We start from the raw sequence: 18,503 nt of genomic DNA, 5'->3' as shown, positions 1-18,503 counted from the left end.
TTTCTTTCTTTCTTTCTTTCTTTCTTTCTTTCTTTCTTTCTTTCTTTCCTTCTTTCTTTCTTTCCTTCTTTCTTTCTTAGCAAGAGTCTGAGGTCAGATTTGAACCCAGGACCTTTTCTAGGCCTAGGTCTCAATCCATGGAGTCAAATAGCTATCTCCTGAAACTATGTATTTCTTCCATTATTGTGACAATCTGATGCCTTAAGCCAATCACATCTACCTTTGCATTGTACTAGTATTAACAATTTGTTTTCTATAAACATTGAATGATGTTACTCTTAGTTTTAAATGATTTGATACATTTTGTTTTATAATACTTATACTTGTTTTCTGAGAGCATAAATACAAGAATTATGAATTTATTGATGTAGAGAACGCCTGATCAGGAGAGGAAACACTTCCTTCCAATGCAGAACAGCCCCTGCAGTGTAATTTATAAAGTCATAGTTACTTGGAACAAGTAGAAGTGAAATCATCTGTTCAGGGTCACACAGACCTGAACCAAAGATTCTTTTTTTAAAAAATTAGTTAATTAAATTAGAATATTTTCCCATGGTTACATGATTCGTATTCTTTCGCTCCCCTCTTCCGTCCTCCCTCTCGTAGCCAATGAGCAGTTTAACTGGGTTTTACATGAATCATTGATCAAGACTCATTTCCATATTTTTAATATTTTCAATAGAGTAATCATTTAGAGTCTACTTCCGCAATCATATCCCAATTGAACTATGTGATAAAGAAAATGTTTTTCTTTATTTTCTACTCCCACAGATGAAACTCAGATTCTTAATATGTATCAAAGGTAATAATCAAGCACAATTATTACCAGCTCTATAAATAAAACTCTTTCCATTCTGCCGTGCTCTAATTTTTAGATATCTGATATTCCTTTGGATTTGAATATTTCCTATTTTTTATTACTTCAAAAGATTTCACTAATGAAGAGTATGTCTATGTCTATGTATTCCCCTCTAAAAAAAAAGAAAAAGGTTTATAAAAAAAAGTTAAAGTTTTTTTTTTAAATAGCACATTCTAAGTTGAGTATAACTATAACTAGCAATGTAGCATCTTATTTTCGCAAAGTTGAATTGGGGTGTAATTAATATATTTAATATTTATTTTGGACTTATTAGAAACGCATAAAACTTCATTAATATAAATAACCCCATCAAGCATTTATATTGCGTTTTATTAAATGTCTTTAAATTTTAAAAAATATTCTTCCTGTCACATTAATAATACATAATCTAGGAAATATAATTCATTCAAATATTCAAAGACTATGAATTTGAAACCCAATTTTAAACAAACAAGTTTTTAAGGTGTATAGGTAGCCTGTTGTGCTGTCAGTAGCAACAACAAGAAGTTATTGGGAAATTAATATACAGTTGGTTGCTTCTTTCTTCTAGTTACAAGGATCTGAGTTATGTTGGTTTACATAAGCACATATACATATATCATAGGTAAGAACAGCATTTTACTCATATGATATACTTATTCCGACTTTTACAATTAGTCAGTGATTAAGAGTAATTTACTCTTAGCCAGAAGAGGAACAAATATGTTTTTTTAATAGATGAGCTATCTTCAGAATGTGAGAAAAATTTGTAGAATAAATAAAGTTTGATTTTATTATTGCCCATGTAAGGATAGAATTTTGTGCAGAGGAGATGGAACCAAAGGGAGAAGGAGACAGTTGCTGACAGTTGAGGCAACCAAAGGATTCTGGGACTTTCTCCCAGGAGGAGGGAGAAGTGTGAACTTCAGGCTGTGGGCTGGGTGGAGGAAAAGGCAGAAAACCCAGCTCTGATCCAGTCTGGAGGCCTTCCTAAGGATCTTTCTTTTGGAAATTGAAACCCTGATTCCCTGATCAAAGCCACTTCAACACAACTCATCCTTCAAGACTACAACCATCTTGTCAACTAATATTTTGGACTCCATTGGGAGCAATCTCTTAGACTCCCTCACTCATTACCTGTCCTTGCTGAGCAACTCTTTTCAGTCAAAGCTTACAATTATAGAAAAGGATAGAAAATGAAATAGAAGGGAGAAATAGAAGGGGAAGGGGAGGGGAGAAGCTTAAGAGTTGGAACTGTCTAGGTTCCTGCCTAAGTGAAGAATCCCATAGGAAATTAGTGGAGAGAGGGCACCCCCAAAATCCCTTTCACCCCTTTCCTCAAACCATGATTTGTGAATAATAAAAGCCATTTAGCAGCCAGATAGCATTCTTGAGTGCCTGAGAGACAACAAGGGAGAGGGGAACCACAGTTTGGACTGGCAGCCTCCATCTTTGAGCCAGACCATGCACTGTGCAGTTAATTGACCTGGGGAGTCTTGAGTGAACCTCATCCTTATTCAAGATCAGATTGGGGTACCCCTACCTCCTTTTGTAGGTAAGCCTTACCCCCAACTTTTGAGGGGCAGCATGACTATCTAGATCACCCAGTTTTGTGGTGACATTCCCTTAAATTCTCCCAGTGCTTATTTGGCCTCAGGGGAGTGGTGAGGAGAGATTACAGATACAGACTCTCTCACTCTCTCTTCTACCAGCATCCATTACTGGCCCCTTTTATTATTACACCCATCTTCCTTTCTATTACTTTCTCCACATTACCCTCAGGTAAACTATTTTTTCATGTCTCCTAGCTGTCCAAAAACTCCCACAGCAACAATTTATATAAAGGTCATCTTCTTACACTGTGTCTTACTTGCGAAACTTGTATTCCCCTTTTTTATATTTCTTCTTCTATAATCAAAATTCTTATTCCCCCAAGTCTCAAGTGTTAGATTGCCTCATTATCTGTTTAACCCATAATAAGTAGACAAATTATATTGTTTGGGAACTAGACTCTATTTCATATATTTATAAAATAGGATAAGTAATTTCTTTATTACAGTGGGTATCTTCATTGGAGGTATTTTATTTTACATTTTATAAAGAACAAGTTTCTTTCTCGTATTTTGTGTTAAAACTTGTAATTTAAATAAGTCATTGTATTTAAGCTTTGATTTCTCTACAATGCTTTTTATTTAGCACTGGGATTCCTAATCAGAGGGAAAAAAACCTTCATTACTGTAGAATCATCTATTTTTAAAAAGAAAATGGAAATACTGATGCATTTGGTAATTTGTACCTTCCACTAAACTGATTTCAAGATTTCATTCCTGTGAATCAAATCTAAAAAGTAGCATATGAAAATAATAACTTAAACTATTTTTCTCAAGTAGAATTTTGTATGTAAACTTATTTGAAGAGAATCAGAAGTAAATACTTTTTTGAACTTCATATTTTGAAAATAGTTTCTGTTGATTTTAAAGTTTTCTTTAGAGTATGATCAGGAAAGCCTGAGTACTGTCCAAGTGTACAATGAAATTAAAAAAAAACAAACAAAAGAAAGCTTCTGACATGTTGGATGAGTTTTTTACTGAGTTTAAAGAATGTCATGGATAAGAATTAGACAGACTGGGAAATCTTGATCAATAACTATTTATTATGTACCTGGTACTGAAATAAGTGAGATAGTTGCAAGGAAAAGTAAAACAAAATGTCCCTGTTTACAGTCATGGGAGAAAGAACATGTAAAAATGAAATTAATATATAATAATAATCAACAGAAGCAAAGCAGTAGAGTAAAAGTAGACCAGTAATATTGGATGGCCAGTGAAAATACCAAAAGTCAGGAGATGTAGTGCTTTGTGAAATGAGTAGCAAAGAACCCAGAATCACTGACTGGTTGTGGTTGGGTTGCAGTCTACAGAGACAAAGGGGATACTCATACAATGAGATAATAAATCATTTCAACTTTGTATTGAAGAATCCTGAGAACATAGCAATTTGGATCATAGTTCCAACTTCAGAGGTAGTTTATCATTTGAACTAGTTCCCTTGATATTCTGAGTCTTGGTGTCTTCAATATTGAAGATACCAAAAATGTGAAAGACAATTGTCTTTTCCTGAACTTCAGAGGGTATATTTTAGGCACTTTGCTGAATTTGTTGAATTTTATAATAGAAACAGCATGTAGTATAATACAGAATGCCAATCTTAATGTCAGGAAAGGCTGAATTAAATCCCATCTCTGAATTTAAGCATAAATTCAGACTAACTTGTGTAGCCAGGAACAAGGTTCTTAGCAATCCAGAATCTTAAATAAGGTTTTAAGGCTTTAAATCTATATATTAAAAATAAGTTGTTCACTAGCTTATGTGCTTTGAATTTTTTCACAAGGAGAGTTTTCCACACTGACTAAAGCATATGTTGGGCCACTATCATTCTCTCAGAAATGTAAAGAGAAAGAGAGGGGATAGGAATGAACAAAGGGAAAGAAGGAAGGTAGGATAAAAGAAAAAGAAATGTAAGGAAAAGTTTTAAAATTAGAAAATAAATATTTTTAGAAGGCTTATTGTTTCAGTCCAAATATATGAAACATTGGGGAATCATTTATGCATTTTTGTATAAAGCCATCATTTTTTTCCTGGTGAATAAATCTGCTATTTTATTCTGTCTTTCTGAATCATCAAAGCCAAGTTTTAGAAGTTAAATGTTTCAAAACTACGTTTTCTTAATTTTAAGGGGTTATTCTAAATAAATGTAGTCTGATTCTAATAACTCTGATACATATTAATTTTCTTATTTCCTCAATAATGAGATATACATTGATTTCAAAGTAGAGTTTCATATTCGTTTATTATAATAATCTTCATAGCTTCACATTTATATGCATGTGTTTTAATGCTTTCCTGTGGACTGGTGTGGGAATGATTTATTTTGTGATAATTTAAACATAGATTCATAATTAGCTATATTTGCAGTAGATGCTTGTAAGGATCTCATTGCTACTTTGAAACATCACCAAGGAATCTTTCCAGTTAATTATGTACTTCAAATGAGAATTAGATGAGAAAAGAGTGATACTCTATCTTTCATCCTGGACCCTAAAGACTGCTACTCTGAAAGGTGACTCTTTTCTTTTTTACCTCTTTAAATTGTCTTGTGTAGGAAAGATAATAAATAATGGAGGCACCAGGGATGTTATAATAAATCCAAATGATTGTGGGTATACACACTGGGTTGTAAGAGATACTAGACCAGGTTGGGGAGACCAGAGGTCAGCTATGCTGCTGCTAACTGACAAAATGGCTGTTGATCAACTGTCACCACTGGGCCAGAGGCTTTGAATCCAACAGGCAAGGTAAAAGGTTTTAACAGGGTTTAATTATATTTAACTAAAAAAAGGTGGGAAATGGATTTCTATACTTAAAACCTAAAAGGTAAAACCACAAGGCAAAAGGAGGACTTATTCTACTCTAATCTAAGTGATCCAGCAGGCAAGGCCCAAGGAGCAGTGCAGTCTCTTGGAAGCTGATTCAAGCCTGGTACCAGCCAGACTTGAACAGCACAGCTATGGATCAGAGGGGTGGCTTTGAGGGTTCTCACAGGTTCCAAAGAGGTTCACAGGATGCCAAAATCCTAGGTGGTTCAAGATACCAAGTAGAGTGAGTGAACTTGAGGTGCTGTCCACCAGGTCTCAAACTCCTCTTCTGCTTGCTTCTGCTCTGTAGGTCTTCTCCTCTTGCTGGAAATCCACCTCCACTCAGGATCCCAAGGAAATCAGGAAGCAGGGTCTGAGATCTCCCTGGGGTGGCAACAGTTTGCCCACCACTAATGGAGTGTCTCTCTCAGGGCACAAGACACCTCCTTCCTGCTCCTTCATTCCATCTTAGAATTCTCCAGCTCTAGCCTTTCCTGCTAGATGAACCTTAATCCTTAATTAATTAATACCTAATCTTCCTCACAACAGTTGAGAACATTACAACTAATGGTTCCCATACAGAGAGTGGGATTCCAGGAAACACACAAATGGAACATTTAAAAACAGCAGCAGAAGTCAAGTATGCTATTATTATGAACTGAACTACAAATAAATTTATAGTCACTATGAATATCACTAATATTTAAAATAAAAAGGCTACTGAGATAGCTATAATTGCTATGAGGTGATGTATATTTGTAGTTATTCTATTAGAGATTACTCCAGCTTTACTTCCTGTCTCCTCTCTTCTACCTCTTGCTGCACATTCAATGTGTACTAATTATTTAGCTAAAGGTATTTGTAACCCAGGAGAGAAATTGTAAAAAGTTGTGCCCTAATTTATGATGACTATATCTGAGCTTTTAGTTAATGAGAGTGCTAAACACAATGATTAGCTGCTTATCAACATTTAAAAACCAACCACTTTCTCAGAAAGAAGAACTTTTCCAGTTTCCTTCTATCAAGGAAAATAGGATTAGAGGAATATGAGGAGTCAAAAGAATTATTCATTGTCTAAAATTCCCATTCCCTTTTCCCAAGTTTCAGTGTATAATACAAAATAATATTCTAGGCCTTATATGGGAATCAAATCCTATGGGATGTCCACAGAATGGGGGAGGAGAGAAATGTCAAGTACAACACAAGAAAAATACTTATATTTAGAGTGAAAGGCCCTGTCCTCAAAATCTGAATGTCATTATTCACTGTGACTTCAGGTAAATTACTTATCTTTTGATCTCAGGTTCTTTCTTTTTAAATTAATTTCTTCCTCTCAATCCACAAAAACTAACCTTTCCCCCTCCTCCGTCAAATGAGAAATAAAGTTAAAACAAATCCTTGTTACAAACATGTTACTAAACATTTTACGAACATGTTACAAAACAAATTTCTGCAATGGCTATGTTTCCCACCAAAATATATCTCATTCTAACCTTTCAGTCATTACATGAGCAACAAGTTCTTATCATAAGTCTTCTGGAATTGTGGTTGTTTTTTTTGTCAATCAGAGTACCTAATTCTTTCAAGGTTTTTGGCTATATAATGTTGTTGTTACTACATGCATTGACCTGAATTTGCATCAATTGCATCAAATTGCATCAATTTAAACAACTCTTCTTCAATTACTCTGAGATCATCATCTACCATTTCTTATAGCACAATTGTATTCCATTACATTCATATACCAGAACTGGTTCATTCATCCCCAAATTGAATCCATCACCAATTTACCAACATAATATTGTATGTAAATATTTTGTGCTAACTTTGTTTCCTTATTGCCTATTCTAATTTCTTTTATTTCTTAAAGTGCTCTTACTGTCATTAGTAGCATTTTTAGTATAGTGGTGACAACAGGCATCTTTACCCCTGATGTTACTAGGAAGGATTTTAGTTTATCCTTATTCCATTAAATGCTTGTTAATGCTTTTAGAGAGATGCCTTTTGCCACTTTAAGTATGGTTGAATTTATTATAATGCTTTCTTACAGGTGTTGCATTTTATCAAATGATTTTTCTATTGGTGTTATTACTGATATGGTCAGTTATTCTCATAGTTCAACTAATATCGAACTATACCTTTATTCCTGGTATAAAACCCATTTAATCATGTAGTATATAATCTCCTTGCTAGTGTTTTATTTAAAAATTTTGCATCAATGTTTATTAGCAAGTTTGGTCTATAGTTTGCTTTCTTTGTTTTAGCTATTCCTGGTTTCAAGATCAGTACCATATTTATTTCATAAAAAGAGCTTGGAAGGATTCCCTCTTCTATTTTTCCAAAGAATTTATGTAGTATTGTATGTTTGGTAGAATTCATTTATACATCTATCTTGCATTGGGGTTTTTTCTTGTGGCACTTATTTCCTGCTTTGTTCAATTTATTTTTCTGTGATGAGGTTAAGTATTACTTTCAATTTTGTTAATTTCTCCTTAGATTTTCAGGATTTCCAATTTGGTGTATATTAGGGTTTTTTAAATTGTCTTTTTCTTTTTTTTTAATTACATCCCCAATTAATTGACCTGCTCTTTCTTTATTTTACTAACTTAAGCATTTAAAGCTATAAATTTTCCCCTTAGTATAGCTTCAGCTGTGTCCTATAAATTTTGCTATATTGTCTCCTCATCATGATTTTCTTTGATGGAATTGTTGATGATTTCTGTGATTTGTGCCTTGACCAATTCTTTATTTTTAGGATGAGATTGTTCAGTTTCCAATTGATTTTTAGTCTTTCTTTCTACTGTCCTTTTTGAATGTAATTTTCATTTTATTATTGTTTGAAGCAGTTAATATTTATGCTTTTTTACATTTGGTTTTGAGGTTTTTATGACCTATTATATCATCAGTTTTTGTGTAGATGTCATATATTGTTGAGAAATAGGTGCATTACTTTCTGTTTCCATTCAGTTTTCTACAGAGGTCAATGCTATCAAACTTTTCTAAAGTTCCATTTATCTCCTTAATTCCTTATTTATTTCTTGGTTGCATTTATCTCCTTCTGAGAAGGGAACATTGAGGTGTCCCACTAGAAATATTTTACTATAACTCCTATAACTCATGTAACATTATCTATATGTTTAGTATTAATATTGTTTAATTTTCTGTGTTGCCTTTTATGAAGATGAAATTTCTTTCTTTACCTCTTTTGGCTGGATCAATTTTTACTTTTTCTTTGTCTGAGATCATGATTGCAAACATTGCTTTTTTTCCCCCTTTACTGATGTATTGTAGATTCTCCTCCAGTCTCTTACTTTTATGTATGTTTCTCTTTCCTTTAAGTATGTTTCTTGTAGTCATCATATTGTGAGATTTTGGTTTTAAATTCAATCTATTATCCTTTTCTGTCCTATACATTAGTTCTCCAATTCACATTTATAGTTATTATTTATAATTGTTTGTTTCCCTCCACCTTATTTCCCACTCGCTACCCTTTTCTTTCTCTTAACAGATGTTTTGTTTTTGATGACTACCTCCACAACTCACCCTCCTTTTAATCTACTTCTCCTGTGCCCTTTCCTTATTCCCTCTAACTTCTTATTTTCCTAAAGTGTAAGATAGGTTTCTAAAGCTGACATAGTGTGGGTTTTATACTCATTTTGAGCTAAATCTGATGAAAGTAATGGTTAAGCAGAGACACTCCCCCCTTCATCTTCTTCTCCAATCTATTGCCTCTTATGCACCATTCCATGAGTGATAGTTTATCCCCTTCTATCTCTCCTTTTCTCTTCTCCCAATGTATTCCTCTCTCCCATTCCTTGGTTATTTTTTTTTCAGCCCATTCTATTCAGTTTCCTTCCTTCTTTCTATGTATACGCCTTTTTGATTATTTAATTAATAGTGATAATATATTTCATTATTTTAAATATTTTAGCTATCTTGAATCTTTTAAACACCTTAGTATTGTGATATTGGAAATTTGGGATTTCTCGAACTAATTTTGAGGTCCCTGATCTAAACGTCCTGTGGGCATTTAGATCTCTTTCAAACTACATTTCCCATGATTTCTCTTGCATTATCACATATATAGGAAGTGTAATAACATAAACAGGAGTATAGAGACTGAGGACCAGGGATTGATACTGCCTCTTTTACGCCTCGGGAGCAGGAACCAGGATGGAAGGAGGATGCAATAGGGCCCACATATTTTAAAATAATGCAGCAGGAATGTGGCTTCATTTTTCTAATGGCTTTCAATAAACCCTTTGAAACCATGATATTTTTAATTTTATCACTCTATATTAATTTTATTTCTTACAGCATCTAAAGTATCATAGATGTCTTAATTATTTAAATTGTCACATTCCCAGATAGGGATGTACTTAATTCAAATTTATTGAAACCCTTAAGTTTTCATTTTAACTTTTTATACTTCTCTTGAGTAATAAATTTGATCATCAGATTTTCTTTTCAGCACTGGTTTTTGGTCAAAAGGTTTGAAATTCCTCTATTTCACTGAATCTCAATTATTTTTTCTCCTGGATGATTATGGTCAGTCTTAATGGATATGAAATTCTTGGTTGTAGTCTTAAATATTTTGCCTTTCACAATATAATATTAGATCTCTTCCAGTCCTTTAATGTAGAAGCTGCTATGTACTATGTGATGACTGTGGCGCCGAGATATCTGAATGGTTTCTTTCTGAATTGTAGTAGTACTTTTATGTTGGCCTAAGAGTTTGGCAATATGGCTATGATAGTGCTGGAGTATTTTATTATGTGGTCTCCTTCAGGAGGTAATAGTTGGATTTTTTTAATTGCTATTTCCCCCTCTTGTTTGAAGATATTGGTATAATTTCCCCTGATTATTTCTTGTAATATGATGTCAAGGGCCTTTTTTGGATCATTACTTTCAGGTATTCTCATGATTCTTATGTACCTTCTGGATCTATATTTCAAGTTAGTCATTTTTTCAGGGAGACATTTTATATTCTCTTGATATTTTTTCATTCTTTTTATTTTTATCCTATTATTTCCTGATTCCTATAAAATCCCAGTTTCTATTTGTCTAGTTCAAATGTTTAGGAAGTTATTTTCTTCCTTGAGATTTTGTATTTCCTTTTACATTTAGTCAATTCTACATTTTAAAGAATTGTTTTTTATTTCTGCGTGAGTCTGTGTGTGTGTGTGTGTGTGTGTTCCTCCATTTTTACTTGATTCACTGTATTATTTAAAGAGTTGTTTTCTTTAATGTATTTTTGTGCCTCCCCTTTTCTTTTGGCCCATTCTAGTTTTTAGGAAGTTGGTTTCTTCAGTCATTTTCCCCCAAACTACTAAGTAATTTTTTAAATTATCTTATTGTCTTTTAAACTTGTTTTCAATTTCTTCCAGGGGTTCTTTTGGGTCTGACATCCTTTCAGACTTTCTTTTTTTTTTTAAACCCTTGTACTTTGGTGTATTGTCTCATAGGTGGAAGAATGGTAAGGGTGGGCAATGGGGGTCAAGTGACTTGCCCAGGGTCAAACAGCTGGGAAGTGGCTGAGGCCAAGTTTGAACCTAGGACCTCCTGTCTCTAGGCCTGACTCTCACTCCACTGAGCTACCCAGCTGCCCTCAGACTTTCTTTTGAGGCATTTCATTTTCCCTAATGACTTTGTTGTCCTCTTCTGACTTTATATTTTGGTCTTCCCTGTCACTAAACTTACTTTTCTCAGGTCATGTTTTCCTTTATCTTTTGTTCATTATCTAGTTGCTCCCCTAACCCCCCACAGCCACCACACATACCCTTATCTGTTTAAGTTTCTTCCCTGCTCCTTGGATAGAGGGAGCATAATTCAGTGTTCCTAACTTGCAGAGTACTTTTCTCTAGGGCTTGGTGTAGGCCTAGCTGCCTTTTTTTCCCCCATGGTATATATATCTAGGGGGGTGACTCTGCTGGCTTGCTCTAGGGAGGCTTGTTGTTACTTTTTCCAATTAGAGCTACCTCCCCATGTTACCAGTTCCTCTGCTGTTTTCTGGGCTTGGCTTGTCCTTGCTCTGCTGCTTTACTTCCCCTGACAAGTAGTTTGGTCCAGGAAGGAACTGTCTTCTGTACTGTCTTCTGGGCTTTTCTACCTCAGGTGCTCTGTCATTATACTGACTCAGTTGCTCTGTTGCCATGTGAGAGTGAGTAAGCTTGGCCATCTCTGCTTTTGCTATTGTTTTTAAGTGTCTTGGGCTGGGTTGGTTCTACCTCCACAAGGGGGTATGTCATTCCTGCCTTCTGTTTTTGTTTCCCATGTGAAATGGATTAGGCTGGGCCAGTCCTCCACTCTACTAAAAGCTATGATTGTGTGAATACTTATGTGCCTATTACTAGTGATTTTCGTAGCCTCATGGCAACCAAAGAAATTTTATTTAAATGTATTTAAAAGAAATAACTGAGGTCAAAGATAGATATGGGGAAGACTGATTTTAAATATATAAGGAATTAACATAATACTCATTTCTCCATTTTTATTAGCCAAATCTTAGGCCTATTTAGTATATTGAAAGTACTTATTTCTATCTCATCCTTATTTTTAAGGAACTAGATCTTCAGAATTTGTCTTTTTGTCTTCTAATGAACTAAATTATTTTTATAAAAATAAGGTGATTCACCTTTGCCTTGAAAATTAGTTTCAGAATCAGTATTTGCTATCATGTTTTGCTTCTCTGTGGCCACATGCAAGCTGCTTAACTTCACCTGGAATATAAATAGCATACTATCATAGATTTAAATTTAGAAGATATATTAGAGTATATTTATTTAGAACCTCTTATATTATAAATGAGAAAACTGAGACCCAGTGAGCTTAAGTAAATTTGCCAAGTTCACATAGCTAGCAGTAAAAGCCTGGGGTTAGAAAAGTCAGTATATTTTCTTATTTCTCCATGACTATTTTTGATCTACATCTATGTTGCAAGTTTCCAAACTGGGACATTTCTTCAACTAATGAAATAACAAATATATATATATACATATATATATGCACATACATATGTGCATATAATGTTAATGAGTTCTCCCAATCTCATGGCCTCTCACTACATGTGCCACCTAGCTCTGAAAATAGATCCTGTATCATTATAATTAAAGTCTCTTAATTCCTTAAGCCAGTGATGGACAAACTATGGTTTTCGGGACAGATGTGGCCCCCTGAAATGTTCTATCTGGCGCAGGACATTATTCCTAATCTGATAAATACAATGAGTAGGATACAATACAATGAAACTTCAAAAGAGTTACCTTGGAAACAAACTGACAGATGATAATTTCCTTTCCTTTGGCCCCCTCTTTAAAAAGTTTGCCCATCACTGCCTTAAGCCTTTCCATATATCTTAAATTATTGACAGAGAAAGAGAGAAATAGATAGACAGACAGATAGATAGATAGATAGATAGATAGATAGATAGATAGATAGATAAAACATGCAATATCGCAGCCACAGTGGTAAGAGTTGGGGATATAAAATAAGCAGGAACTTCAGTCCCTAAATGTTGGTGGAAGAAGACAATACATAAAGGGGAGTAGGAAGATAAGGACAGACCTCGATTCTCTCGACTTATTTGGATTTGGTGGCTAAGAGTTGGTTTCTTGGTGACAGGTAAAAAAAGGTGAAATTCTCCCCTGTTATATCCTAGGTTAGTTCCAAGGGCAGAGCCCAAGGATCCTATGTGAAGGAGGTGAGTGTTATGGCTATAATGAAGGTTGCATGGTTTGGCACCAGTATTCCAAGAAGTTGTTGCCTTTAATGTCAAAAAGCCAAATTACTCATCATACTAAGGAAGTTATTTTATTATAATGTTTTTAATTACTGTCCTGTTGGCCTAAACTGTATGTCTAATTAAACAATGAAATGTCATGGAGTCAAGTAAAATTGGGAGCAAAAAAAGAATTGGTTATTCTCTTTATTTTAGTATGTTAACACTTATAGATTCTACTGATTGGTTTTCCATTTCACTAACTTTATTCAGGCAGGGTCATAGAACGATAATTTTAGAGCTGGAAAGAAGTTTTGATTTCATCTAATTCAAAAAATTTCTCCTATGATTGAAGAAAAAGGTTGAATAAGGTTAAAAATTTGACCAAGTAGACACAGTAAGCAGAAGAACCAAGAGCTGAAACCAAGTTTTCCATTTGCAAGTTCATCTGTCCTTCCAATGAGCTGCGATAGTATGTAAGAATTAAAAAATTAAATAATGCTACTTCCTTTAAAAAAGTAGAATGTCTTGAGTTGGTTTCAAAATTATGACTTGATATTTATTTATTCTCCCAATTGATAAGCATTTGTTAGGCACACACTAACTCCCATGCATTGTGGCAGGTGCTTGGATATAGAAACAAAAATGAAACAGCCTTTATATTCAATTAGCTAATATAGTATTATGGGAGATATCAATATTTATTAGATCAATAGATACTTAGGAATTAAAGAAATACAGAGCAAATAAAAGGAAAATTTATAGGAATGGATTTAGGTATGTGAATTATAAAAATTTTATGTTAGAAGTACCACTAGGTCTGTTTTGAAGGATGTTAAGAATTCTGAGTGGTAGAATTGAGGAAGGAATATATTTCAGGCATAGGGAACTGTTTTGGCAAAATAATGAGAGTTGCAAGGAATTCTTCTTGGGATGGATGACAAGTAAACAAATTTTCCTGAAACACTGAGTGCATGAAAGGAAATAATAGTTAATAAGAGTGGAAAGCCAGGCAGGAGCCTTATTTTAAAGCCAAACGAGATTAATATTTTGTCCTGTAAATACTATGGAGCCACTGGATTTTCTTAAATGGGGCAGTTGCACAGGAACAGTTGTCTTTCATTAATTAGGGAGATATGAACCAGGGGACCACTTAGTAGGTTCTTGTAACTGGCTATGGAGAAGTGATAAGGGTCTGAATTAGGGTTATGGCCTTGTGAGTGGAAAGGAGAGGACAGACGTAGAAATAGTGCACAAGCAGAATCAAAAATATTTCACAATCTTGGTAGGGAGATTAAGGAACTGATAAAGACTGAATTTTCAACTCTATGATGGTAAAAGGAAGCTCAATTATTTTTTCCAGAGCAGAAATGAAAAACATTCTTTACATTGAAATAACATTACTTAAACTCTCATGGGTGAATGTATATGCAAGTGTAGTCTGAGAGAGCTTTGTGCCCAGCTTAGTGATTTTTAGTATATTTTCTACTAACGATCTGAATGATGAAAGAGAGCATAAATATATGAATTAGAATTTGGAAATTTAGATTGCAAAATTTTTCTTAATTGATACTTTTGTTTCTAGTTCATGAAATTAGATAAGTACATAGATAGAACTTATTACTTTGTTTTAGTTATCAAATGTTAACTTTAGACAGTTTGTGAATGTTTACATTTAATCTGCTTTTCCTTTCTGTTCAAAAATTTTTGCAAAACCGAAACCCCATTACTTTCCTATGCCTTTCCCATCTTAGTTTTACTTAGACTAGTCTTAGGATAGTTTAGGAGTAATCAACCCTTTTTATTATTTTACAAAACTTAGATAGGGATAAGAGCATAGTTATAATTTAGCTTAGAATAAGAGTAGTAACCCCTTAGATCTTAGCAACCAGAAAATGTTGCAAGCTGCAAATTTTCCAAAAAACATATGAGCAGATCTGTAATGAAAGGTGGCTAACAGAAACTTTTTGCTTCTGTAATTTCTCACTGTCACAAAAAGTCAGTTAAACATCTTAGAATCTTCAGAAAGTCAGTTAGAACTTAAAGCTATAAATAGAGGTGAAGTTCCAACTGAAGGGGCTTTTGCCTTCTGGCTTTCGCTGTGGCTGGAGGCTTTTGCTTTGACCTTTCGGCTTGGCTTTGCTTCGGCCTTGGCCTGTGCTTATTTTGTCTTGGGGAAATTTGGACCTATCTCATTTCTCTGGACCTCTCCCTGATCTCCCATCTCCATCCCTCCCCTTCCCTGAATTTTCTTTGGGTCCTGGTAGAAGGGAGGGTTTTGATGATTAGAGATTGTGGGTTTAGTTTCTATAGGCTAGTAGAGTATCCTCTAATAAGTTACCCCTAGTTTTAATGATTTGATAGAAACTTTACTTAAAAGGCAGTCAAATCTTCCTGACTGGGAGAGCTGGGCTCTCTCTGTCTAAACCTCTCCACGACCCATCCCCCACCCTCACCCCTCTCCCTAGCAGCAGTTAGAAAACCCTGAACCCCCCTCCCCTTCTGACTGACCCTGGTATTAATAAATCCCTTGTTACCTATTCAAACACTCTGGTGAATCATTGTGTTGAAAATTAAGACAAGGGCTCAAGGGGATGGAATAATTTTCTTTTATTTCTTGAAAGAACTGGGGCATCCATCTTGGCAGGAAGTACCTACCCAAGGACTTCCTTCAGTCATCAGTTTGACTGGCAGGGAGGGGCCCTCTCGACTCCTCCCTCAAGAGACTTTGAAACTAACAAGAGAAACCCTCCAGTCAGATCTAAACATTTCTTACTGGCCCTAATTTCCTCCCTGTATCCTCTGTCTCAAGCCTCTGGGAATAAATCTGTTTGAGCTGCCCTCTCCTGCATACTCCATTTCCTCTATCTCCTATATATCTTTCCTTACCTTCATTCGTCCTCCAATCACCTTATAATCACCTAATATCCCCTTTATCCTTCCTCACACCCAAATTGTATTCATTTGACCCTACTCAGATTATAATTATTTACTTTTTGATAGCAATATCTAGAAATGACCAGACAACAGCATCACTAATTCATTTTCTCAGTCATATTACTAGTGAATTTCAGTTCAGTTTATAACATTTAATCTATGGTATTTTAAAGTAGTGAAAATGCCAAAAGAATCAAAATTTTCACATGTTATTCAAAGAACACATCTACCCAAATAATATCTATTTTTACAGATATATCAGGTGCAAAAAGATAATGGTGGATAATGGTGATTATCTCTTTGGAAACAGGAGTCAAAATTGGAGGAAATGCAGAATTAATTAAAATCACAGAAAATTCAGTGAATACATATATGCAGCAGCATGCTGGATAATACATGATTAATTGCCAAATAAAAGTTAACTTTGAAAAGCTAGTTAATTCGATGAGAATAAAAAAGTGAAATGGAACTGGCAGAAAGAAAAATAAAAGCAACCTTGAAACAGGATTATATTGCTGATGTTGAAAAAAACAAGAAGAGTATTAAATTGAAGGGAGAAATAGATTTGAGAAAGTAAATGGCAATTTTCCCATTATTTCCCCATTGTATATCTTTACTAGACTTCTCTGTCCATTTCTCACCTCCACCAGAAAAAAATAAAAGACAGGCAGAACTTGGAAGACATTCAGAGGAGAGCTATAAAGATGATTATAAGTTTAGGACCATCAGAGGAATTTTATGGAGAAGTGTGGAGTAGAAAATCCTGAGAGATGATTTAATAATTCTTCAACCTTATGAAAGACTCTGATATAGAAAATAATAGACCCATAATTTCTGAGAACAGAATAAGGGGATGTAGTTTGAAACCAACCCAGAAAAGAAAGACTTAGGCTAAATACTATGAAAACATTTCAAGGAATCAGAATGTCATTTTTAGAAAGTAATTCATCCATTCAGAGAATTTTATGGATATTCTTCTGCATATATCACAATGTGTAAGGGCACTGCAGGGAATACAAAGTACATAATGCTTATTCCGTGCCCTCAAGAATTTTCAGACCATTTAGGTTAAAGCTTAAAAACATGGATTAAGTAATGATATAATGAAATAATGATTCCATCATGCAGCTTCAAAAGTGATATCTCTAATGATTGTACCTCAAAGGAGGATAAAGATCACTGTTATAAAGGGTGTAATCAATCTATTGGAAACTCAGGAATATAATTATATATCCCTTGCTCAATGGTAACATTCTGAGCTATAGTTTTTTTTTTTTTAAAAAGGGACAGCCCAATCTTTCAAAATGTTACCTTAGTTCCTTTTGTCTTAACCTGGGGCAAGCTACAGTAGCATGGTCAGTATTGCCATAATCACACACTTACCTGATTCCTAAACATTTAATCTGACAGATTACTTTCCCTTAGAGTACAAAGGGAACCAATATCCTTCACAAATGCAGATAAGGTAAACAGATACTTTTGAATACAACTAGCAACCAGACAAGGATATCCAGAGAAGAAAAGAACATATTTTGTGGTTATATTTATGAACTCATCAAGGTTCAGTCATTAGTCATCTCTATCTACATATGCCTCTTCTTGCCCTTGGGTGAGGGTCTTATGTGACTGAACTGATTCAGTTGTGAACTAGGATTTATAACAGAAGTTTTAACAATGAGATGGAGGAGGTATGGAGTTAAATAGAAAAGCACTCAGGGACATACTTTTAAGTTTAATTTGCATTATTGACATTTTCTCTCACTTTTTTAAATAGATGATCAAGAAAACAATAAATCAAGCCCTGATTTTTTAACTTTTGTTGATTTGAGTGTAAATATTCACAATAACAATTTAACAATAATCTCTAGAGCTAGTTAGAGCTGGGTCCTGCATACCTACGCTTGGAGATGATCTACTCCAATCCCTCATTAATAATGAGAGAAATAAAATACTTTGTCTAAGGTTATTTTGATAGCAGAAGAGCAGAGGCAAGATCACAGAATCATGGAATCAGAAAGTCTATGGAATGGAAGGGATTGTGCAGGTTATTAAGTCCAATGTTTTCATGTTACAAATTAAGAAACAAGGTTAGAGAGATGTAAGTGATTTGCCCAGCATCACATAGCTAGTAATTTGAAGCAGAATGATTTGAACCTATCCTTTTCTGACTCCAAATGTAACAGTTCCATCAAAGGATCTTCAAACAAAACCTCGCAATTCATTGCTAGTTCTTTTTCCTTTTAAAATTTCTTCTCTTCTATCTTAGCATCAACATTGTTTATTGGTTCCAAGGTAGAAGAGCAATAAGGGCTGGGTAATGGAGGTTAAGTCACTTAACCAGGGTCACATAGCTAGGAAATATCTGAGGACATATTTGAACCCAGGACCTCCCGTCTCTAGGCTTGGCTCTCAATCCACTCATCTACCTACCTGCTTCTTCAGGTAGTCCTTTTTTGCATTACTCCACATTGCCCTGATTTGCAGGTTATATTGAAAGTTGAAACCAAATCATAGAGAAAGCTGATAATAATTCAAGAATAAAGTGAAAACTTTAAAAAATAATAATAAAATGCAGGAAGGTAATATTGAATCACTAC

The sequence above is a fragment of the Gracilinanus agilis genome, chromosome 1, assembly GCF_016433145.1.
Source record: "Gracilinanus agilis isolate LMUSP501 chromosome 1, AgileGrace, whole genome shotgun sequence".
NCBI lineage: Eukaryota > Metazoa > Chordata > Mammalia > Didelphimorphia > Didelphidae > Gracilinanus > Gracilinanus agilis.
Note: the sequence above shows the minus strand (reverse complement) of the source record.